General features: G+C 39.6%; 1 protein-coding gene across 5 annotated transcripts in view; it reads left to right on the forward strand.

Annotated features, from left to right (window-relative positions):
- The window catches only part of PLPPR5 (phospholipid phosphatase related 5), a 182,187-nt gene that overhangs the window by 16,016 nt on the left and 139,817 nt on the right, over positions 1-26,354 (forward strand). Inside the window, exons 1-2 of one of the 5 annotated variants that reach the window (XM_063165634.1) lie at positions 14,155-14,304; positions 21,646-21,771. The exons of 2 other annotated variants lie outside the window; for them this stretch is intronic. The gene's annotated coding sequence lies outside the window, so the exon portion shown is untranslated. Of the gene's footprint in view, positions 1-14,154; positions 14,305-21,645; positions 21,772-26,354 lie in introns of those variants that run through there. 2 more of the 5 variants (XM_063165645.1, XM_063165637.1) reach the window with 2 other exon arrangements.

Genomic DNA, 26,354 nt, shown 5'->3' on the forward strand with positions numbered 1-26,354 from the left:
GTGGTTTTGTAGGTGTCAGGTAGAACTCCTACAGATCCTTTTATTCTACTCTCTATATTGCCCTAGTTTTTTATTTTCTCCAGGAAAAGATAAGAAAAATACCTTAAATACTAGTAAGAAGATAATTTTAAAGGAGGTTAAGAGACTAATCTTCAACGGCACTGAGTATCAACTCCTTTAGTCGAGATTTGCATCTTTAGATTACACAGGAACCCAAATGCTGAGATTGTACAGACATTTCCTTTAGAAGGAGTTCTGTGCATGGGGGATCGCCCGGCTGTCAGCAGTGTGTGTGTGTGTCCGTCCGTCTGTCTGTCTGTCTGTGCGCGGTGCGGGCAGTGACGCTGCAGCCGCTGCCGAGCTCCCTGGGCTCTGGCGCGGCCAGCTCTCCCTCTGGCGGCCGCTGCATCTCATTTGTGAGTAGTTCTCTCTAGAATTGTTTTTTAGATGATCTCTAAAAATACACACGTGGAATTGAGTGGGGTTTTTTTGTTGTTGTTGTTTTTTGGGGTTTTTTGCCTTTTTTTTTTGTTTGTTTGTTTTTGCTACAAGCCTATCAGCATATTTTAAAAGGGCTGAGAATTTATAGAATGATATAATGATATAATTTTTATGCATGTGTATTTTAAATAAAGACTAACTGTGTGCCACGTTCAAGTATTACAAAAGTTTAATTTTGATCTACTGTGAATGGTTTGGTCAATTTTTTGGTAAAAAATGCCTCAATGATGATATTAAAACCAGGATGAGAAGGTAATGAACTTACACAAATACTGAAAAAAGACTGGAGCGGAGATGGACCTGCCAGACTTTGGTAAGAAAATTTGCTCCCATAAGTTAATTTCTTAAAATCTTATTTATGAAAGCATTATCTGCATCTATGTGGTGCATAAAGCAGGATCTTGCAGTCAGTGCTCTACAATCAAACCTATGCACACATCTACATTAAGAAGCACTGACCACTTTGGCTTTATGTTATACTGAGCCCTTTGTCTTGATATGGTAATGTCTGTAGCTTAAAATTAATATTTTTTGCTGGACTACAGGAATTTTGTTTGTCTGAAGAGGTGATTTTTGTTCCCAGAACTGCTGCACAGTGTTATAGATGCCATGATAATTTCTTGATTACTTTCTCTTGACTCTTGCTACTGTTGAATTTTAACCCAAAACCACTGCAAAGCAAAAGAGCAGCTTTTATTCCTCTGTTATGGTATCATCTTTTTCACTATTGTTCAGTTTAACCAGAAGAGAAAACAACTGAAGCATTCAGGGCAGCTAATGATTTATGCTTCATTATTTTTTGTTCTACTGGCCAGGTCTGAGAGGCAGAAGAAAAGTGTGTGAAGTTTCAGCTTTTCTATGTAGTTCTCATGTAGTGCCACCTAAATCAGTCAAGAGCTGAACGTATTTAGACTTCCTTAAAATTGGGTAAAAACGTTGAGATATTGAAACTCAAGTTCACAGCTTGACTTGAAGTCTCTACAGATTTGCAGATATTGCCTTAGAACTGAGCAACTGCAGGGGATAAAAATTGTGTTTCATTTGGCACCAGACCACCATTGACATTAGTAACTCTGAAATTCCTTAATTAAGAAAGAAATTCATAAGTGTATTGTAAACATTTCCAGATAAATATACACATTTGCTATTGTTTTCTAGCCCCTCACAGGGTGCTGAGAATAGATTGTTTTGGAGTTTTGTTACTATATTTAATTTCTGTCTGAATAAAAAGAAGTTTATTTCCATTGAAGCATATCAAAATATCTTTGATTTTGTGTGACTAGATTAAAAAGAAAAAAAAAAAAAGCCGAGAGTGTCAAAGGTCTTAAGCCTATAAAAAATCCTGATTTCTCTTCTGTCACCTGAATACCACTGGAGAAACATCCGAGACACTAGAGGAGACACTGCTTGGTGCTTAGCTCTGTGCCTTATGTTGCATAGATGCTCTCATTTGATTGAAACGTAAAAGCAATTTTTACTCTTAAAGGGAGTAAAATTACCTTAAATTGCTTCCTTCCATTATCTTTGATTTTTTTAAAAATTGCCTGCTTATCTGTTTGGCTTTTACATAGCATCACTTTACTTTGGAAGATGCATCCTGATTCCACTTCCACTGATGCATGTCTGAGCATAGTACAAAATAATTTTTCCCCTCTGTATATTGTGCTGTTAGGATCTCATGCAGAAGAATTTACAATGCATCTAGATTAGTAGTTTAGTTCAGATCAGGAATGTGCTTCTGAAGCTAATCTGCTTGTCCCTGGTAAATGTGCTTTGATTCACACCATGGAGTAGTCTTGGGGTGCTTTATTGGATCTCTTCCAGATTAAACTGAATGGACAATGTTTTCCAAGAGCATTTTCAATGCTCACTGGATGAATTCAGTCCCTAGTGAGACCAGATTTCTCTTTTTTGAGATAAACCCTAATGAAATATTCATGGTAGCATGTCAGGTCATCAGCTCCCTCTCATTGCCCAGCTCTGTTTCCAGTGATCCCCAGTCCTTGCTGATGTGGACAAGTCCTCTGGCTGCTGGTGGCTCCTTTTAGCAGAGGTGGTCTCTGATTCTTTGGCCTTGTGGAAATGTCTCTCAATAATCACTCTTTTGTGGGGCCACACACCCAGTTGCACTTCTCCATGTTAGCGGGGAAGAAGGAAGGAAATCAATTCTTTGCCAGAGTCTGGTGTGAGATTTTACTGTACATGTGTCAGATTGCTCAGTGCTGAGGTTCTGCTCTGCTTAAACTGGACAAGCTGGAATCAGCTATGGTTGGATTCAAATTATGCCCAGAATCAGAGCATTCCCCAGGTACTTTCTGGAGCTCAACTTCAGGTTTGCCCCATCTACAACAGTAGGGGAAAGAGACACAAAGGGAGATTTGCAAGGGACAAAATAGATCATCCTCTCTTTATGTCATATAAATGACTGGTTCTGGAGTCTTCTGGGACAGATTTTCCCTTCCATATTCTTTCTTGCCTTTCCAAAAAAGTAATGATAGAGGCTGAACTTTGGAAACATACTACATGTTTCTAGATGTAGTATGTTTTTTGTAAAGCTTGACTCTAGTGAGACTAAAAGAAAAGTCTATTTCAGTAATGAACGAATGCAGCCCCAATGGAATGTTTCTGGACTAACAGGGACCTAATGGCATGGCAGTGTAGCAAATTTCTGGATTTTAATGAGATTAAAAAAATGCTGCCTTTATATGATACTGTTAATAGGCTGACTAAATTAGAACAGAAGGAGTTTGCAGACTGAGATGTAGGTTATGCTGTGGAAAACACCAAGCTCTACAAAGTGATGTAAAGATTTTAGGTATAAATCATAGCCACACATTAGGAAATTTAATTGTTGATGCTTCCTCAAGCCTGGTTTTGGTGTGAGTATTTTGTGTTTGTTTGTTTGGTGGTGGTTTTGTTTGGGCCTGTCCATCCTGTGTGTTATCTGCGTCCCCCTCCCACCTTCTCCCCTCCTCTTTTTTCCTGCTCTGTAGCAGTTTTCTGCAGATTGCAATGAACTAAAGATTAGAAAGTGTACTAAAATTCAAATCGGAATAGATTGAGATCAATTATCCTCATTTAATGGGAGTACCTGATGCCTCAGAGTACAGTTCAGAGAAGTTTTGAGTTGATCCTGGTTTTCTAAATTTTATCATGATTCAGCACTTCTTGTTTTAAACTATATTTGAAGCTAGCACTCATTAATATATCTGAGGTCAATTATCCTCTAGAAATACCTAACAAAAGGAAGTGATAAGAAAATGATCCTCTTTAAGATTTTAGGTAATTATTCTATAGAATTAGGATAATCTCTGATTAAAGTACTCTCCAGTTACAACTTCAGTCCAAGCAAGTGACTTGAACTGAGCTCACAAAATACTTGACATGCTTCAGATATGAAATATGATGGCTACTTTTGTTTCTCATTGGAGCTCCTAAGCAGGAAATAAATTTCACAGAGATGCTATTGTAGCAGTGTGTTAGTAACTCCTCTTTGCAGTCGAATGAAGCCTTGAAGAATTTGGGATAAAACTGAGCTGTCATAATGAAACAACATTTTTAAAATGGTATTATTTACCAACCTAATAGTTGCTTCAAAATTTTGCTTTGTTAACTGGAAAGCATTAAAAGCTCAAAAGTACTGTGAAGGATGAAATAAACAGAAATATTAATGAGGTGTGCTGACCTCCAGATATATGTTCCCATGTACAAATATCAGGGCTCTTTAACTGACAGCTATTAAATACTGTGGTTATAATGGCTGAGTTAGCAGCCTCAGCTGCTGGCTGGCATTCAATATTGCCAATATTTTTCTCACTTAGCTATAAAAATGAGGGTGGGGGAGGGAGAGAGCCTTGATCCAGTTTTTACTAGTGGGAAAGTGCTTAAGATGCAAATGAAAAACTCTCCTATCCCCTCTTTCAATATGTACAGCAAGTGTATTCAGCCTGTCCTTGCCTTCCTCTGTAAAAAGATATTTGTTATTTGAGACTGAGCTGTGCAGATTTCTGTGCTTCTCAGTGGTTGTGCTACAATATAAAGATCATAGATCTCCTTCCCCTGTAAGGACATCTCTTTCCTTCTGCAGCAGAAACTCATTAATTTTAATACACACCAGTGAAGCAGCTGAGTGGGCTTTGAGGTCTCCTTCATAGCAGCATGTTCTGTTGCTTCTGCACCACTGGGTTCATTATTGTTTTATTAATAAAGCAAGGAGGAATGCAGTGTGTACAGTCCTAATGCTGTCTTGCTCAGATATCACAGGGCATCAGCACTCTTCAGAAACATGGAGAGCCTGCTTGAAAGTTGAAATGAAACATTCTTTGTTTTGTGTAATCCCTGAGTGAGGAACTTTGGGCACATATTTCTATGTGGTTTGCTTCATTATTTTCTTCTTATTCTACTGTTGCACAGGTCAAGGCTATGAAAACTGGTGGTGTAAGAAATAAATACAATGTTATATAGATCCAATATACGGCTTGCCTGCACTTCTTCTACCAGCAACTGTGTAAAAGGTGTTTCCTCAAGCCTCTAATATTTAACTGTTCTGACATGAGTACTTTTAGAGGAACATATTTACTTTCTGTGCTGCTTTATTAGAATTGATACTTCTTTTAAACCTTGGGAGGGCAGTTCCACTTCTCCCAGTTCCCAACTGGGTCTGAAAGTTTCAGCCCAGTTCAGCCAGGATGCATAAGGAGAAAAGAATCCATTATTTAGAGCAGTGAAGATTTTTAAGGGAGGCAGGTAGTGGTGCTCAAGACCTGTGTGTATTGGTTGAGGTCCAATTCAGATTTGAATTCAGAATGGAGGTTTTATGCAGCTGTCCAGCTACTTTGTCCCACTTCTGTTCGGTCATTGCAAAAATAAATAGCAAATACAGAACCTGTAAGCTTCAGCACATTGTCATTTGAAGTTGGTCCTCAGGCAAAATAAGTGGTCACTTCTGCAAATCCAAATATTATGCATGTTTCTATTTTGTTCATTAAAGAAATGTCTATTATTGTTGGTTTTCATTCTGTAGATTTTCTCAGGACTTGGATGTGAAAATTAAAATGAAGCAGAAATATTTGGTGTTTCTAGGGCCAAGTTTCCCATCTTTTCTCTTTTTAGGTTCCCCTCTCCTTAGAATCCCTATGTAAATATGCCCTTTTTTTTTCTGGTTTGCCCCAAGACTTGTTCATTCTAATTTATAGGCCTCAAAGTCTCCTTTGTAGGCAGTAATTACCATACCTGAAAAATGTGCATCACAAGCTCCAGCAGAGCCTTATTTAACTTCCCTCTCCTGTTTCAGGAAAAAGAATGAAGGAAAACATATTGGAATGTCTCCCCATGCTGCTGTCTCCCTGTGGTGATTGATTAGTGTCCTGTCAAGAACTGCTTGCCTTGATTGATGTGTGCTGTGATAGAGGGATGTGCAGTGCTTGCTTGTTTGCTGTTCCATGTAAGACAGAAATGTTCTTTGCAGCATCCTTCTGTTTTGTTCCTGGAGCTGGGGTGTGGCTGGGCAGCAGAGAGCCTGGCTCTCCTGTCCTGGTTACCTACAGAACAGGTTCGGTGAACCCTTCAGCAGGAAGACAAAGCAGCTGAGCATGTTTGGCTAGGCAGGCTTTTCCTGGCATGCACAGAGACAGAGAGCTCTGTGAAGATCAGAGTAGACAAAAAGCCAACCATTGGAAATGCTCCAGGAGAAGCCTTTCCTCAGAACCCAGAGGGGTATGCTGCAATCTAAAGATGAAGCAAAGTTTAATGTATATATTGTTCTTCTCTGTGTCTGTATTAGTGCCAATGCTTTCATAGTTCCCTCAGCATTTTACCTGCCATCAGAAATCCAGAGTTAAGCCAGATTAATGTTTCTGAATCTTCCTGGCTGCCAGACATATGAGAAGGAGGCGAAGGTTGTGATATCTTGGAAGCAGTGTGGATCCATCTAAGCCCATTGGAAAGCTTCTGTTACTTTTTATCATTGCCCCATCAGGCAGAAGATAAGATTTGCCTTGGAGTGAGTAAACAACCTGTTTATATTTAAGTAAATCACTGGGAGAGTTGGTAACACCCTTTGCTGTGGGAGGAGAGGTGTTTTCCATGACCAAATGTCTGCATTCCCTTAGTTAGGAGAGCATAGTCAAGATGCTGGTGGCTGGCAGGCTAGAAGTAACTGGCTAGTTATCAAGAAATCTCTGCTAGGTGATTGAAGAGATTTAGAATCAGAATGGTATTCTGGAGTATGAACAGCCACATAAATTAATATCCTCCCTCCATCCTGAGTACTCAGGCAAAGGGAGCTGCATGCCCAGCCCGGAGTCTGGGTAAATTTTCTGGCAAGGGGAGCTGCAGAGATATGCTTGCTGCTTGAGAAAAAGTAAATTCATACTCTGAGAGATCATCATGAAAAGCATTGAACATTCTTACCCAAAGAGAAATTCAGGCCTGGAGATAACTGAGATTTATAAAATGTCAGATCTTATGAAAAGAGCCAGATGATGGCAGCATAGAATGCAACAGAAAACTGGGGAAATTCCTGGGTTAAGTAGCATGAGACCTGCCCTTGAAAACTGAGTCAGGGATCAACCTTTTCATCTAATCCTCCACTTCAACAATAGCTTTTGAAATACAGGTTTATAGTTCTGGAAAGAAGAAAAGAAAACAGTGATTTTTTTTTCCATGTGACTGTGTTGATCTTTCAAAAGCTAAGCAATAAATCAGCTCAGAAATCTTTTCTATGTGCATGACAGATAAACAGTTCTACTTCACCCTTTCAGACCCTGAAGTCTTGTATTCTGTCCTTAGCTGCATAAATTCTTCTAGCAAGTCCTACCCTTCACTTTCTTAATTTCTTGTCATCAGAAGTTTTTCTATAGCTACTGAATTCTCAAAAGGAGAATTCAGAATATATCTCTAGATATAATAGGAAACATAAACCATGTGCATATTATTTTTTTCAATAAAAAAGCTTAAAAAACATCTGAATCAACGATGATTGACTTGGCCATCTAAGAAACTAATGTCTTCTTTTGTTGTGTGACAGAAAAGTGCTGTCTCTATGGCAAAATATCAGCCTGCTAATTCCTGGAGCACTGTTTAGTGGTATTGGCAAAGGTCAAGTTGATCACTGGGCAGGGACTGGTTTCTCCAGATCTACTGGTCATGGAAGAAGGGAGCTGGGTTTTTAGCTCTTCAGAATTACTTCCTCAGAAATATCCATGCAGCTCTGGGGAAGCCAGCATGTGGCAGAGCACTTCCAGGACACAGTGTTAGGAGACAGGAAGTGAAGACAGTGAAGCAACATGAAGTCACAGCACATTCACAGCTGTTGTGAATATGACTCACACCCATGTTGATACAATTTAGAAGTGAGATTGCACCTCTGTTTGTTGGTAATTCTCAATTTTGGGAGAATTTCCACAAGCCAAACTGCTCAAGCGATTTTATTTTAATGTTTATTGAAAATGTTTATTGAAAATGTTTGCAACACAAGCTTATAGAAATAGTTTCCTGGATAACCAGAAGATAAATGGATGTAATGCACTTAAACATTGACTGCTTTTTTTGACAACAGAGAAAAATGAATTAATGCTTGTTACATCTGCAGACTCCTCCGTCTCCTTGGGATTTAATTAGAATTTTCAAGGACGTGAGTACTTTACAATGCTGAACATTTACAGAAAGAAGAGTTGCTGCAAAGAGGAATGGAGACTGTAGCAGCTTCTGGGTGGAATGGGAGTGCAATAGATTTTAAGTTCAACTGATTTCTGGAATGGCAAACTCTCACTGCTGCTGTGACAAGCTCTGGCTCTACAGATCTTAGTTCTGTACCTTTGACCCTTGGTTCTGAGCAGAACTGCCTCTTTTGCTTGCACTTACCTCTGCCATCTAGAAAGGAGGGTAGTCTCCTATGGAAAGTGAGGATTGTCAGGCCCTGTTTCACTGGGCTACTTTGAAAAGCACAAAGAACAATAATGTTTATTCTTGTATTTGTGAAAATAACATCCTTGGGACTGCACTCATTGTGAGTTTCTACTCCAGCACTTGCAAAAGACAAGATTCTTGCTTATTCTGGTTTTATTAGTTGTGATAGTAAATAAGAAAATTTGATCTAGGAAACAAAAAGGAAAAAAAAAAGAAAAAGAAAGTTGACTCTCATTTCTGTTCCTGAGATATCTTACAAATAATAGGAGTCTGATGGATTGCTCTGGCTGGTAAAAGCAAATTCAAACCATTCAGTGGCACTAGTAAGGAATTTCTAGAATTCCCATAAATGGAGAAGCGACACACTTCTAGCCTATGGGGAATAAAACAGGAAGGAGAAAATAATGAAGAAAAAAAAAAGAAGAAGAAACAAGGTACCTGCTGCTACTTACTGTCCAATGCATACTAAAATCCTTGCCAAGAGAGACAAATTGCTTAATACCCATACAATGCTTTGAAGATCTAAAGTACAGTAAGTGTTATCATTACTACTTTACTGCAGCTAAGAACAGAGATTGCTCTTCTAAATGGATATACTGAGTTTGATCTTTAAAACATTGTATTAAAAAAGGCCTGCATGAAATTTTTCTGAAAAGAAATGAATGATATGGTACATTTATCAACACAGTAATACAGCATTTGCAATTAGACTCTCAGCTTTATATGGGCTTGGGAGAAAGGAATTTCTGAGTCAGCATGTGGCGCCATTAAACATATTTAAGGGTAGTTTAATGATAGCCTTTTCACATCCTTTTAGTGCACATGACTATACAAATAAAAAAAGGAAAATTGCTCCTGGGGGTAAGAGCGTACTGTATTCATGTTATTCCACACCTCTGACTGAAAGCAGTGCCATCAGGAGGGTGAACAAAGCATGACCATGAAAATGGGCATCATAATTGTGGAGTAATACTGCTAGTGCCCATTTTTCAGGAATGCTAAATGGTTGCATGTAAGGGGTAAGCACACAGAACTTCCACACATGGCTGTGTTGCTCCCCCTCAGAGATCTGCAATTCTTATAATGAAATCTTTGCTGTCTTTCCTAACCTATAATTTTCAAGTACTGGTGTGTCTGCAGTATAGTGTTTCTCTCTGCAGTTATTCCCTTGAAGTGAACAGGAATATCTGGACAACAGATCTTGGCGCAGTCAATTTTAAGAGATTGAACAGCTTCAAGAAAACTCTTTACTCCTAATTAGCAGCTAGTTAAATACATAGGGGTTTTGCAGTTGTTCCATGGCTATACTGAAAATCATTGCACTCATGGTTACAAAACACTGCAGTGCGGGACAGGAAGGACCACTATGGCTGGGTTATGATGATAAATGTGATATTAAGACTGCTGGGACTTTGTGTGACCAGGCCTGGATTACTGTGGATTGGCAGAAGTTCTTAGAAAATCAAAAGATAGGACCTGGAAGATGAACTTTCTGGATTCTTTGAAAATTCTTCTTCCAAAAGTCTCTTTACATAAAACTATGTTTCTGATTTCATTTTAGGTGCAGTGAATGATTTTGTTGTAAATTGTTCTGGGAGCTCTATAAATACACAATATAAATTATATTGTATGTCTACTTAATATTAATTTGATTTGTTGAGCAGCATTTAGAATTACCCTCTTACAGCAGACAAATATATCTAAAGCACATTAGACAGATTTGGGACTGAAACAAGGTTCAAACTGGAAGTAAGGTTGGAAGGGGGTAACATTTTCAAATAATAAACCTTACTAAGGAATTTTACATAGTTTCATTTCAAAATTATGACTGTTTTCTTTGATGACCCTGATGCATACTGCAATCTGTCATATTTTCTATCTTCTACTGTTCATCTTCCCCAACATGGATGGAAAGAAAATTATATTGTCTTTGAAGCTATTGTTTTTCTTGATTATTCTTGCTTCAGTAGTGATATTCCTGACAGTATTGGAAAATGTTCAGAGCCTCCCACACTCCCACCTATAACAAATACAAAAATTAGTATAACTTTTCTTGGCCACATTACCTACTGGGACACTGAGATTAAGATGAGGTATACACATTTACTGTGCATATGTACAGTGAATATCTGCAAAAACTGAAATGAAATTATCCACTTAGTATTCTGCTCTGTTTTTAATGTCTCTATTTGAAGATAATTTTATCAGAGTTGCACTTATCAAAAGGAATAAACTACTTCTCATAAATTACTACTTCACATAGAGGGTGATACTGTGCAGATTGCAACTGATTTGTAAATAGAACTTGTCCACCTGTGCTCCTCTCACAATTTCAGTTTGCTGTGACTTTATTTTTCACAACTAATTAGAAATAGTTTTATAGCATTACTGTGTGCTCTTATGTATGTCCAGGTTTTACCCCAGAGATATTTGTGTTTCAGTTCTGAGTGAAATTCTTCCTGTACAGTAGGTGATATGCAAGGTCCTTTGTAATATTTGTTGATAAAAGGTGCTATGTAAATTATCTTTACTACCATATGGCCTCTTCATGTTTCCAGTTCAAATCCACAGGGAAAAACCTCTCAGCAACATCAACAGAAGCACATCTGGTCCACATACACAGTCTAAGACAGAGTATTCTTTTGGTTTGATTAGTCTTTCTATGCAAGTTCAAATGTACTGGAGATAAGAAGAAGAAACAAAGCTTCTCAGAAATGAAACACACTCTACAGTGTATTTGAGGTATGCCAAACTCTGTTCTCAGTAGAGACTAGCATTACAAATTTTAAAGGGACTTGGTGAGAGGGAAAATTTCTTGTAAGGGCACAGCTTAAAAACCTTCTGGACTTTCAGGTCAGTAGTTTGCTGCAGAAATACTCCAGACATTGCATATTAAAAGGCAACGTTATATATTTTACTAAGTTCTCCTTTTCCCTGCTGTTGACCACTGGTGCGCTGATACAAAAGTAAGTCATGACTGTTGGTACAGTTATGTTGTGTGATGCTTTCAGATGAGGGAAACAAGTACTTACCCATGGGATATGCTGATTATCATGCCTGCAATGCAGGCAGAGTTTTCTTCTACTGCTTACAGAAAAGCATGCCAAACTTGTGTCAGCGATTCTTTCCATTGAGCCTCTTGCATTCTGAAAACATTTTCAAGATAAAAATGACAATGCCAGTGAGAATGAACCTTGACAGCAGGATAATGAAATGTGTGGGAGGCTACACTCAATCTGCAGACTGAAAGAAAATTTTATTCCACCTCCAGTCCTGCAAGATGTGGTATTGGACCAAGGACTTTCAGTACAAGTAGCAGCAGCACACAGTCTAATCCACACACAGTGAGAATATTCCCTTCTGGTGCATGCAATATTAATACTCCAGGGTTTTCTCCATCTGTTGTCATGTAGGCTTAAAGTGTACCTCTTTGGGGCAGGAAGTGACTTTATTGTTTCATGTATTTATTAGCATAGTCAGGCATTCTTAGGGTGATATGATCACTACTGTAGTACAATTAATTTTTTTTTCTCTTGAAGAACTCACAGGAATGAAGGAATGATATTAACCCAGGGCAGAAGAGTTGGACTTGATGGATCTTTCCAATTTAGCATATTCTGTGATTCAGTATAAACTACTTCCTAAAAATAGGTCTGTTTTTTTGTAACTGAATGCAAATATAAAAGTTATCTCATTACTTTGCTTTAATGAAAGTCCAGACTTTCATGCAATGTAACTTGTATAAATCTACTGAAAAATGTAAAAGAGCAGCAGAAGAGACTTTCTTTCAGTACCGGTGGGAAGATAAAAGCAATAATTATGGTATATGTGGTGATGGTAGGAAAAGGAAACTGGGCTTCCTGAGAGCTCTTGGTTCTCAGAGGATATGCCACACATGATTTATAAAGCATGATTTCTCCTGTAAAACCCAGGCAAAAACTCCTTAACCAGTTCTTTAACCCTGAGTACTAAGAAGCTGGACTGTGAATCTACAGCCATGTTAAGAGGAGCATTTCTATTTGTAATCCTGCTGCAGTAAAGAGGCTGCTCTCATGATTATATTGCTGTGGGTTTATAATGCTTCAAGTGAATTTTTTGTAGGTTATAATTGTAAATGACTTAAAGGAATCAGGAGAAGGGTGATGAACTTCTAATAGCTTCAAGTAAAAAATGGATGCTTGTCGATTTTGAAGAAATTCTGTGAGTTTCTAAATATAAAATTGGAGTATTTAATGGCCCTTTATAGACCTTAAGTGTTAATTATACTAAAAATCTAGTAAGATTAAAAAGTAGTTACGCAAAAGGAGGGTTTTATCTCTATATAGCAACTTCTAGAAGAAAATTTGATCCAAGGCTGCCTCTTTTTTTTCCCCTCTTAGTATACTGAGTACCCACAACAATTAATTCCAAGTTGTTACTTTTTAATTTTTGCACACAGATAAGAAATAGATTAGACTCCTGTTTGCATATTCACTTATCCTTTATTGTCCTGCTAGCCTGCACTTTCTCAAGTGAGTGGTGAGAATTTTTCCAGCAGTGTGAGCTGGAAAAGCAGATGTAAGGACTGTCCAGCTGGTTTGCTGCCCTGTTGAAATATGTTTGTGTTTGGCTGATCTGAGAGGAGAATTACATTGCTCATTGGGGAAGCTAAGATGTGTGCTTGTGTCTTTTGGGTGATGAACATGCATATCAAACGTATTCCATTAAAATATTCCCTCCTGGGATAAAAGTGCTTTTGCAGAGAGAGAATACTCCAAAGAGATAGGAAATTGGAAAATGGACATTTCTTCCAGGAAAACATTCAAGTAATTTTTTTGTCTTTTCTTCCAGGAAAACATTCAAGTAATTTTTTTGTCTTTTAAGATTTTTTTTTTCATCCTGAATTAAGATAAAAAGCAAGAGTTCACAGTTTCTCTTGCGGTAAAAATTCTGTTTTAGGAGAACCAGATTGGAAATGTTGGTGCTACTTTAGTTGCTAACAGGCTATGCAGCTGTCACCTGGGAGTGGTTTTAATTCTCAAATTCCATTCATTTCTTTCATGCAAGTGCTTTTGAGCTGCTGGTATGTTTCTCTCAGTAATTTTGACCAGCTCAAATAGCCAGGGTGGGATGTAATTACTAATGTGAGTGAAAGATTACAATGACTCACTTCACTATGGAGAAGTCAATTTCAACTTGCTTGAACTGTGAGGGATCACGGAAATTTCGGAAAATTCCCCCTCCCCCTCCCCCCAAAAAAGCCCTTTGTGAGTGGGGAAACCCGGCACTTATCATCGAGGAAAACCAGAAAAGTTTTGTCATTCCTGAGCGGTGCACGTTTCAGGCCGCTGGATGCCCGCAAGCGCCCAGGGTGCTGTGCTGGTCTGTGCTGGCCACGCTGTGCTGTGCTGTATGTACTGTACTGTCTGTATTGGCTATGCTGGCCTGTGCTGTGCTGTGTGTGCTATTCTGTGCTGTGTGTGCTGTGCTGTGCTGTGCTGTGCTGTTCTGTTTTGTGCTGTGTGTGCTGTGCTGTGCTGTGCTGGCTGTGCTGTGCTGTTCTGTTTTGTGCTGTGTGTTCTGTGCTGTGCTCTGCTCTGCTCTGCTGTCCGCACCGCGGCTCTGTGGGGCTCCCCGCTGAGGGCGGCCGCCCTGAGGGGAGGCCGGGCCGGCCCGCAGCGCCCACCGCCGGGCCCGCTGAGCCCTCGGGGAACGCTCGTAGGCCCTAAAAAAGAGGAAAGGCCGCAAAGGAGCTGAGCAGCAAGGAGAAAAGTGTTAAAAACACAGCCCTGCGACCGCTGGGGTCCTGGCAGGAGGGGAGGAGGAGGCAGTCCGAACCCCGGAGCAGAGATCCGTGAATTGGACGGGAGCTCCATAACGCAGCCACCAGGTTCCCTCAAGTCTCTCCGATATGAGGTGATGCAAATTTCCTTGTAGGGCTTGCTTGTTACAAGCCATGGCAAAAAAATCTCTCAGGCGTGGGATAGCACATGCCCTTCTGAAGGAAATAATGTGTGGTTTTGCCTGAATCTTTTCATATGTGTGTTTGTATTTTAAATCCAAAACAAACAAAAAGGTGTGGTTGCCTAGGAGACAGAAAATATACAAGTATATTTCATTGTTGAGCCGGGTCATTCACTTTTTGGTCATAATTCTTAAGGCACTGGGAGTCTGACGAGATAGTCATCATCCACACTAGTCATTGCCACAAAATCTCTGCAGGGAGTTTTTCCATAAGGTGAATTAATTTCCAGTCAGGCTACAGGCAGTGAGAGCCCAGCCACAGAGCAGAGGCTGCAGTGAAATCACCAAGCAGGGCCCAGCGCTAGAAGTGCTTTCCTTATTGCAGTTTCTGGTCACTGGCCTGAGTACAGATAGCCCTCAGCCTCCTCTTATCCTCTTTGCTTTTCCAAAGGCAGTGCAATATTTAATTAGCTACAGTTTGTCCATTTTTATACTGAAAACCAATATTTGCAATTTACACTGTGTAGTACAGCATGTTAGATCTGATCCAGCCTAAGAGAATGTCAATGCAAATGGTCTTTATAAATTTCCACGTGCAGCTCCTGCAGAATTTAACACGAGCTGGGCCCTGAGGGGTCCTTTCTGCAGAGGGACAGACCCGTGCTGTCTCTAGCTTGCTTCAGGAAGCTTGCTCCAACTTCCCAGGCTGTTTGTCAGTCAGCAGGGTTTGACTATCTGCCTCTTCCCTGACCATGTCAAGTAAACTACTTATGGAGTAGATAGCCCAAACAAAAAACTTTTAAGCATGGTAGTGTGTTCAAAGTATCACAAAATAATAAGCTACTTTCTCACCTTGCAAAGCTTCCTACTTATTTCCTGTGTGCAGTTACAATATTAAAATCAATGTTATTATTCACCTGAGTGCGTGCTGTTTGACATAAACAGGGATTGCAGAATCAGGTCCTCATCTGAATTATTGAGAGTATAAATTGTATAATTTAGTCAGGGACTAAATCAATTACAGTCACTGGAGATGAACCAAAATCCTTTCTGGTTTTCAGTGTATAGAGTTCTTTTTTTTTTTTTTTTTCTTTAATTAGACTTTACAGCTCTTTATTGTACCCTTGACAATTTAACTGAACTTATCCAAACTGAGATCTCATTAGATTTTAATTTTGTGGTGAGAGCATAATTAAGATAAGCCATCAAACAGCCCTAAAAACACAATCCTTTTTACCCCAGTACCTGGAGTTCATCAAGACATATAGTCCCTAAATGTTTCACCACAAATTAGTCTTGGTTGGACGCTTAAATAGAGAAAAGGTTTTGCTGTGGTAATATGCAGTCACAAGAAATTGTTCTTCAAACATTTTGGTTTAAGTGAACTGCAGCTGGCAGTTCATCTTCATCTGCAACCTACCATTTCATACCGGGTTTTTGATCAGTCAGGGACATGATGTAGTCCTGTGTCACATAACCCGAGGCATTTTCACACGCCTCTGCAGGGCAGACCAGTTGATTGCAACTTGTAAATTCACCACTTAGGCAAACTGTTATGTAATTGCAGGAAGATGTCTGATCTCCCTTTGCCCTAAGCTGTCACACATGGCTGGCTTCTCCATGGCTGCAAAACAGTTATTGAAGGCAGTGGAAATTGTGCTGCTCTACCAGCTGAGAATCCAGGCCAAAATACATGTGGGAATCATAAAACCTCTGCTATGGTTTCTGATATTTTCTGCTGCTTTGGTGTTTTGTCTTTCTATATGCCTTTACAGTAGCTTCTGATTTGTACTATCTGGGTGTAAACAGGATTGAGCTTTTCTATCAGCTTGCATTTTCAAAAGTAATTCCTGCTCCCTGTAGGCAAGAACACACATTATGTAGTAGGAAACCAAGGAAAGGTATAAAATCCCTTTGTTTTTTGGCAGATGTCCCTGCAGAAAGTGGGATGGACAGGGTTCTGGCTGTTGCTGAGACTGATCTGGTTTATCAGGATGCCGGTGGTGGCTCCAGAAGCACGGGGGGTAAAATGGGCTCCAGTGTCACACCCCAGCCAAACAGTGTTACCTCAATGGCTCAGGTGTGCTCAGAGACTGCAGTGCTGCTGTTTTCACTGCCAGTTCAGTGAACTGAGTGGGGCTGAAGGATTTCCCCCCTCCCCTACAGCCTGGGTGTAGACAGGAGCAGAATGTGCTGCCTACAACCATTAGTGTCTGTAGAACCTGGAGTTTGGTACAAGAGACCCCTGAAAGGCCAGTGGGTGACCTGGCTGCCTGAAGGACTTCAAGAGTGTACAGAGGTGTTTGGAGCTTAAATGAGATGAAGGAATTGAGGGTGCAACACAGGTGTGTCAAAAATAATCCAAGCATGGCTGACAAGGTTAAGATTGGTAGTATCTTAGTTTGCCACTCTTAGAGGATATCATTCAGTGAGAGTAGAATTGCAGCATTAAATGGATGACAAGTGTTAACACTTTTAAGCCCTTTTATTCTGCTTATGTCTGCTTTTTTATTCCCCACTGTTAGATTCAAAGTATTTTTTTTACAACTGAGCAGTAACCCAGTGCAGATCTGTGCTATCATTTTGCTGATCCTTCTAGAAATAAAAGAAAGGAATTTATGTAATCTTTGAGTAAAGTAACTTTCACACTGTAGATGTTGCTATATCTTGAGCTCCTACTAAAACAGCACTGAGTAATAAGCACTGTGTGTTTATATATATATATAATCTATCTGAAATAGAAAGGATATTTATTGCAATGTGAATATTGTGCAGGTGATTTTTTAAGTTTTAGAGAAAGTAATTATTTTATTTAATTATTTGGATAAAACAATTACTTTATTAAATAATAATGTTGTTTTATTTCCGTTAGTATTCAATTAAATAATTCGTATGTTAATTGACACACATTCTTGGCCACAAAAAGCAGTAGAAGAAAAGCAGTATAGTGTGGGGTTGCATTGTAGAAACGTGTCTGTGAAACCAACAGACCCGCGGCCTGTGCTCCCACCAGGGGGCAGGACGAGACAAAAATTAACGAGTGTCAAGGGGACAAACCCACAGCCCCGCTCCTTATCCACCCCTAGCGTCAATTTTTGCAAAGGCACAAGCTCTGCAGCTGTATGGCTGTCCAAGTGAACGCAAGTATTTTCTGGTTTTTGGTTTGCATTTTTTTTTTTGAAGGGGGTTTATGTAAACAATGCTTGGCTTCTGCTTTAGTGAACATACACATCACTGCTTCTGAGGTACTGTATGTCCTCAGAAACAGAACTCCTATAGTGTATTTACTGCAGCACTTTTGAACTATGTAGAGCTATATAAGAATTCTGTTTGCTTCACATCTTGTAAAAAAGTTGTTCTTTAAATCCCCTCTGCGGTGTTTTAGCTATCATTCTTCTTAAACAAAATTGGAAGATAGACTCTGCAATTCAAGGCTGTAGCATTATATTGTTTGTTGTGAAAACAACATAGGAGGAGCCTGAGGCTTAGCATATGCCCAATTACAGGGGAAATCTGACATTGTAAGTGCTTCTTGTGTCTAGGAATAATGCAGAAGGCAGCCTACTTTCTACCATATTGCAGTGACCCACTTGTGCTCTGAGGGGAGGAGATCACTGAGTGAGGGCTGTTTAGCCCAACCATGTCATGCTTAGCTATGAGGAGCACAGTCCAATGCAAAACTAGGTTTGTTCATGGACGTGGAAGTGCTTGTAATGAATTCTGTTCATAATTAATTATAGCCTAATCCCAGATGGTTTGAGTGCTCATCTCAGAGCAAGAAGGTGGTGAGAGACTTTTTAGTAATTACACCACACAATTTAATATCTGGTAAAGGTGAGAATCATCTGAGACTAGAAATGTGTCATCTAGTTACCAGGCCATTCCACACCCACAGCTGAGGTGGGAAGCCTGTAGCAGGTACCTGTGGGTTACCAACAGTCAGGATTTTACACGTATATTACCAGAGGTACAAATTGTGGTGCACCAGCAACTATGTGGAGAGGAAGTGAGTTTTCATCCCTCCTAGCTTTGGCAGTGAAAAAGCAACTTAAAATTAACAATACTCTTAGCTTTGCTGAGGGAAAGGCTTAAGGAATGTGTTTTAGCAGTTACCATCAAAGCAGTGCCCCCTTTGTTTAAGAGAAAGAGATTTTCTTTATGACATGTAATTAAAGACTCAAATAACTTGAGTACCTCTGGAGTTTTGTTTTTCATTTAAACTTTATGCTTCAGTGTTGCATTTGGCTTGAGAAATAAGTCATTCAGGTAGGTCAGCTGTGTCAATCAGGGACTTAGAATAGATGCAAACAGATGTGGAAGGTCTGAATGCTCAGAGGGATTAACAACTGTATGGAGGCTGATATATGCTATTTCTTACCTATCACTTCTGAATTGAAACTGTGAACCTCAGCACTGTGCTCTGCCCTGTCAGAGCCTAAACAACAGCTTTGGGTGCGGGTGGGTTGTATTGATGAAAGTTTTTACAGGAAGTGACCGCAGTGCAGGTGTCAAGTAGCCCCTCTGCCACAATGACAAGTTTGTGATCATCTGCTGGTTCTCTTCCAAAGCTGTGGTAATCACATATCCTCTGAACATAGGGAGACATCATTCTCTCCCAGGATTTTCCTGGGAAGCTGTGAGAAGCTGTGAGAAAGCTCAGAGAAAATGAGAAACAATTCTTATCTCCCCTTGCTGCACCTGTTGTTTTGCACATGTGGAATGCGTTATGGAGCTTGTTTACCAAAGGGTGGTTTCTTAACTGGACTACGGTGATGGTGTTTTGGATTCATTGACCAGTTGGATCCACATGTGTGTCGTGACTGTCTGGCAAGGGTGATGGGTTTTTCTTAACAGTATAATATAGTGTAGTAAGAATAAAGCAATTGATCAGCCTTCTGCAATCATGGAGTTAATGCATTATTCCCTGGTGGGGACCACTGCTGCAATACAAAGCTACCAGAGACTTTTTGAGTATGTTTCTTCTATATATCCTTGAGATGATTTTCTCATTTCATAACTCAGAACCATAGGAAAAAAATTAAAAGTCCAGAGCCTGGAATGCTTTGTAATCTGTACTTTTAAGTGTAGACAGATTCACAAGGTCATGCAGGCTGAGTAGGACTCAGCATCCAGCCCAACCCACTTCTCAGAACATAGTCTATACTGAGTTCAAAGTAGGTTCCTCAGGTTTTTGAGGTCTCCAAAGTTCTGGAGACTTCTTGGGCTTCCTGGACAACCCAGCTCCAAAAATACCTGTAACACAGCTAAGAATAACTATTTAAATTTATTGTTGCACTCAATGGCTGTTATTTTTATACAGAAAAAAAAAACCAAACCAAAACAACCAGGGCATGAATTACTCTTTCTCCTGAGGTGCTTGTGTTGGAGTTTTGATTTGATACTTTGATTCCCTTCATCCCCTAAGCTACAGGCAGGTTGCACAAGCTCAGTCAAAGGAGAGAAACTCTGAGTTTCTTTTTATAACTGTAGGTTGACCTTGGAGTCAGGAGGCTCTTATAGTTTGGGACTAGTCGTCTGCAGCTTCAGTGGACAAAGAAAGCAGTACAAGCTGTGTGGGCCTAAAGCCTTGGTATTCCTGTGGCCAGCAGGAGAAGGAGGGAGTACTGCACACCTCCAACACACAGGGACCCTCATGACCTGGAGGATATTTGGTACATTTCCAGAATTTGGTACATTTCCAGATTGTCCTTACTAAGTGCTGCTTTTTCTGCTTTGGGAGCCAGCTGATTCGCACTGTTTAGGAATTGGCATCAAGGCCTGAAGAGCAGATTTGCACTTGGCAAGACACAGTGCATTCCACTGTGTTCAGTTCCTGCCTTTGTGGTCTGATGTGGCTGTGTCAGAGCCCATCAGCTGTGATTTCACATTTATCTACTACTTCTCAGCCTCATCAAGGTGTGAATTACAGCACCCTTCATTAAATACCTAATGACATTGCCATACACCTCTTCATACCTTATGACTTAAGGAGAATGCTTCCTTTTGTGAAAAAAGTGCAATGTGGATGCAATGCACGATTTCCTTGGGACAAAGGGGAGTACAGGATATAAAAATACTCCAGAGATGCATACATATTGTGGAGTAGGAATCTCCTTTATTTTTTTCTCCTTTATCTTTCATTTTTTTTATAACTTTAGTTTTATGTGTAACAAATTTTATAGAATAAATGTATTTAATATTGGTTGAACTCAGAAAATGTAGAGGATAAAATAAAAGACATAAATCCAACAGAAAGGCTATAGATATCTTCTTGGCTTGCAGATATCTTCTTCAGTGCTGTTTCCATGGAAATTATTTATAGTGCCTGGAGGGAGTGAAGTGCAGGTCACGGATCCGCAGAGCTACAGTAGGCTTTCAGCCCAGTTAGGCAGAAGCTGACAACAACAAATGGGCATGTCTTTGAATGGAGCTCTTCTGCTTTCAGAGGAAAATGTAATCTCTTATAAAAATGTGACTTTGAGAGAAAAATATTAATCTCTATGGCAGTTTGGGGTGAAATTGGAACCAAGAGCTGTCAGTTTTCATTATGAAAACGGCTTCAAACTCTCTTCTTCACTTCCCCCTCCCCCCATCGCTTGAAGTCATTAAGGGCTTCATCACATTTATTAGAGCAGAATTCTAAGTACCATTTCAGATGGTACTGTGCATTCCAGTTTGGCTAAATATTTCACTTCTTGAATGTCTACCTGGGATATGCTCAAACAGAGCACAATAGACAAATTTGGTAAATGATGAGACTATTACCAGTCATCAAGGAGCATATTCTGCATTTTATTTACATAAAAATACATTTTGTATAAAATATTAAACCTATATGGAACATTTTATATATTGTATTTCTGTATATTACACATATGTGTGTTTTTTCTTCTCAAAGACTTACAAAAAAAGGTTATATAACAATTTATGTGACAGCTCTTTGTAGAAATTAATGCTTTAAAGATTTTTTTAAAGAAGGGTATGCAGATATATGGACTGCAGTTTGAACTAAGAGTATCACTCTTGTTTTGTCACAGATTATTTGGCAGTATTCTCTTTAAGAATTTTGAAACCAAAATAAATTTGTTATTCTCTTAATTAGCTGTATTTTTTCTTTTATTAAGTTAGTAATTTGTTTCTTCATCTCTTTCTTCCTAATTTATTAGAGAACATGGAACATTCCTTTTGCTCTTAAAAATTAGGATATGCCCAGGCTCTCTGTGAAACAGGTACTTTGTAAATAGCTACAGAATAAGAGTGTGTGACCAGGCACTGTTTTTTCCGTTTTCCTAGAGAAATGAAGGATGTTCAATATACAAGCAAGTCACTTCTGAATGACTTCATCTATATTCCAGGAAAGGAATAAATTCAGGAGGAAGGTAGTGAAACGAAATGTCGGATAATTATTTTTTTAGGATGGTAAGTATTTGCACTGTAAATGTTACTGTTTCTCATTTGACTGTGCTCTCATTCACCTTTGAACTCCTGTAGATACTGTTGTACACTGTGTTTCCAGTAGTTCCTTCAAAATACAAATGACTGAATATTGGTGATCACAGTGAAGTATTTAAGTAACCACTCTACAGATATGAATCAAATTCAGATTGGTTTAGCTGCAAACCCTGATTGTAGTGCTTCAAACAGTTTTTCAACTTTATTTTAGTGTCTGGAGGGGTCTATCTACTGTAGTGTGATACACTTTAGTCTAACTTAGCCAAATAAACTGGGAAAGTCAGGAGATAATGAAGGTATTGAAGCAGGCCATGTCTTCTGGTTATATCAAGCAAGTAACTTCTGTGATATCCTAAATGCAGTGAGAGACTTACTACTGCAGCTGAATCACAGAATGGGTATGAATGGAAGGGACCACAGTGGGTCCTGTGGTCCAACCTCCTTGCTCCAACTGATCCTAGAGCACTTGGCACAGAATTCACACAATTCTGGAATGTCTCCAGGCAGGGGGACTCCACACCCGCTCTGGTCAGTGGGTCCCAGTGCGTGGTCAGCTGCACAGTAAAAAAGTTCTTCCTCATGTTCAGGTGGAACTCCCTGTGCATCAGTTCCTGCCCATGGCCTCTTGTCCTACTGCTCCGCACCGCCGAGCAGATCTATCCTCTGACGCCTCCCTGCTGACAGACATTGTTGTGATGAGGTCCCCTCTCAGTCATCTCTTCCTGGCTGAACAGCCCCAGCTCCCTCAGCCTTTCCTGGTGAAATGCTCCAGTCCCTTTTTTGCCTTTGTCAACCTCAGCCAGACCCAGGCAGAACTCCAGGAGCTCCCTGTCTGTTTTGTACTGAGGAGCCCAGAACTGGTCACAGCTGTCCAGATGTGCTTCACTGGGGCTGAGTAGTGGGGCAGGATCATCTCCCTCAAGTTGGGCCAATGCTCCTCCTGACTGTCTCAGCATAATATGAGTTCAGTGCAGTTTGTATGTCTCTCCTCAGCTCCTCAGAAGGAAAAGAATGGATTAGAGTTCGGTTTCTCTATCAGTGTTGTGACAAGGTCTCTCTAATCCCCTCCCCACTCTGCAATGTTGGTTAACCTTCTTTTCATTTGGTAGATACTCTTTAAATTAGCACACAGCATTTCTAACAGGTCAGTTAGGTAGGCCACCTGACCACTCAGGTGTAAAAATCTTAGCAGTTTCTGCCGACTGGAGGTTAAATATTAACCACAACCTAGAAATTCAGCGCTCACCTCATTAATCCATTTGAAACCATCTGTCATAAAAAGTTGCAATATGTGACACCACTTTTTTCCCCCTCTGGCATCTGCCAATTGCTTTTAATCTCAGGAAAATGTGTTGTTAAATTCAGTGATTTTGTAGCCGTGCTTTTGTCGGTTTAGATATCTTGGCTGATATTTATTAAAAATGCTTTCATTAAAGCAGCTCAATTTGAAATCTCTTCTATATAACAGTAAACAATTCTTCCTTGGTGCCATTTTTCTTGTTGGGATGGACTCTTCTGAGCAGCAGTAGGCACAAAGCTGTTGTCCCTAGGAGATGCTCTGGGGGAAAAAAAAAGAGCAAAACAAACCCAGCCCATATGGTCCCTTCCTGTGTAAAACGTGTTCAGATTCCCACAGTGGAGTAGGTATGGGAAAAAATACCTTATATATGCAGGAGCAATCCCATGCTTTGGGATCCATTGTGGTCCATTCCTACAGGCATGGATGGGGTGCAGAGAGCAGTAGGAGTTGTGAACCTTCCCTGACTTGCATGGCGAAAGGCAGATTGAGTACTGAATCACATTCTGTACTACTGAGGAGAGTAAATCTGTATCTGCTTCTAGGATATAATGTTGTTACCGACTGAATGCCAGCCTTTATCTCTCTAGTTGTGGTCAGAAATTCAGCAGCTGATCATTTGTTTTTACCTATGGTGGTGTTATGGAGATGTAGAATACTTAACTTTCAGAGACTTACTTTTACATTGGTGGAAATAACTGCTGTGAGCAAAAGCACTGATACACCATCAGCTGCCTGAGCAGGGCACACTTAGGCATCACAATACTCCTTCTTGCCATGCAGTAGCCTGCTTAGATCCATACTGATCCTTCTGCATAGCTATTTAAATAGTCTTTATTTTTCACCACAATGAGCAAGATGGACTCCTTCACTCTTTGAGACATGTTCCTTTGTTACTTTTTCTCATTGTGTGTTGAAGCTCCTTTTTGGTAAGGGAAGGATTAAGACAATGACAGCCTTCTGAAAAATAATTTTTTTACAGAGCATTAATCAACAGTGTTGGTTTTGCTGCAGGTTGTTATATAGCCTTTTCCAGCACTGTAAAAAGCCTTTATTTTCTTTTCTGAAGGGAAATGGAGAAATATTATTTTTGTCTGTGTTTTGCCCTCAAATTCCCGTGCGTATAGTTGCAGTAGTAGTTTCCTAATTTCTTGCTTATTTTTTTGATCTACAAATATTCTGAATATATGCAATCAGAACCCAGGGTATATCTCACTGGAGCTCTAAAATATCATTTCATAGGAATGAAGCAATATTTTAACCCTATGAGATACTTATTATTTTGATGGGATCCCTATTCTTTCAATTGTATAGCAACTGTATTTGTGTTTAAGTGTAATAATACTATGGTAAAGCTGAGTGGTTTCACCTCCATTGTCAGGATAATGTTTTGCCATAGTACATCTTATTTATCTTACACTTTGCTAGGGAGTAGTTTTTAATTGGTAATTGGTTCACAAACAGGTGTCTTGGCTTAGTAGCCATTGTCTGCTCTTTGTTGGGGCTGAGAGAAATTGCCTGCTAACATGAGTACACTGCTTAGCTGCACAGTAAGTGAGAAGGGCAAGTCTCCTCTGATGAGAAATTTGCAATGAATTGGTTTTAGTTTGGTTTTTTTTTCTCTCTGAGGTGCTAATTGAAGCTTAGCAGTAAAAAAGACCAGACTGACAGTGATTAGTGCAAACTCTGACAGAGACCTATACTCAGTTCAGAAAATTTTACTAGTCTAAACAACTTTCTTAGATTTTATTTTCCATTGCATCAGATTAATAACTTTATTATATTTCACTAAACTGAAATATGTACAAAAAAGTAGGGTAAACAGTTTCTTTTCACCCAATGGCTAGACATATTCTTATCAGCTAAGCAAAATACTACCCATTAATGCTTCTAGACTTGGTTTTGTGCACTGCTGCCCTTTTTAAAAATTATTTTTTATTTAGGCAAGCAGGCAGAGTGAGTATTCTGAAATACATCTAACAGAGATTACTTTATAAATTAATTTAACACAGTTGTCCCAAATTTGTTAAGGACTCTAAGATGGACGTCCCTGATGAAATATTCAGGAGAGATTTGTTGCTCTGTGAAGTTCTCTGCCAGTCATTACTGTGTGGTATCTCTACTGAGACATAAAATATACTATATATGAGATTTTCATGTAGCACCTCACTACTCTTTCTCTAGAGCTTATTTCACAGCAGCTTGTGCAGAACCATTTTGAATAAATATCTACTCCTGTGTTTGCATAGCCAATTCATATGAGCATGAATGAGAAGAAATTATAATTTTTCTGCTGGTTACTGCACTTGTGAGGAATACTTGTTTCTATCATAATTATTTTCTTTTTTTTTTTTTGTCTCTATAGGATTTTAAAGTATCTGTTCAGCAGCTTGTACACATGAGCAAGATGATTTATTGTGTACACTCTGAATAATTCTAGGCAAATAAATATTCAGATGTCTTTGCAGAAAGGTGTGTCTGAGAGGAAGAGCACCTGGTGTAATCCAAAGTGACCACAGGGTATTCAGTTACATGGATGTGTCAGTTGCCTGTGGTCCAATTGGCACACAAAGCTTAAATTTTCTGTTACAGTTCCAGGATAATTATGCAGCTCCCTGACATGAATGGACTTGGTCAGTCCCAAAACAGGGCATGTTTGCTGTTGAAATTAAATGCAGTCCATTGCTCTTGGATTCTGTTATTTAAGTCTGTCACTGAAGGCATGGGAGAGAAATTCTGGATAAATTGTATAACTGCCTTCATCTCAGGTCTGTAATAGTAATTGCACATGGAAGTACTTGAAGCAGAATGATTAATTTTTCTTGTTATGACTCAAACTTCACTCTGAACTTGTGCTAGGGACTGTTTGCCATGAGCTATCTGCAAATAGATGTCTGGTAAATAGTTATTTGGGCTGGATGGCAAAAGTGACCAGCTGTGATGCTAAATGGAAGCATTCCTTTGGGTGAAGTTGGAACCATTGCCATGTGTTCTATCACTGAACACCAAGGAGAAGGGCTCAGCACCTTCCCCTTCACTTCCCCTCCTCAGGAAGCCATATAGGCCAATGAGGTCACCCCTCAGCCTCCTGTTCTCCTAACTAGACAAACCCAAAATCCTTTGCTGCTCTCATAGAACATTCCCCCTTTCCCTTTGTTGCCCTCCTCCGGATGTATTTGAGCACCTTCACATGCACCTGAAATGGTGGAACCCAGAGCTGCACACAGAACTCCAGGTGAGATTGTACCAAAGC

The sequence above is a fragment of the Melospiza melodia genome, chromosome 11, assembly GCF_035770615.1.
Source record: "Melospiza melodia melodia isolate bMelMel2 chromosome 11, bMelMel2.pri, whole genome shotgun sequence".
Lineage (NCBI taxonomy): Eukaryota > Metazoa > Chordata > Aves > Passeriformes > Passerellidae > Melospiza > Melospiza melodia.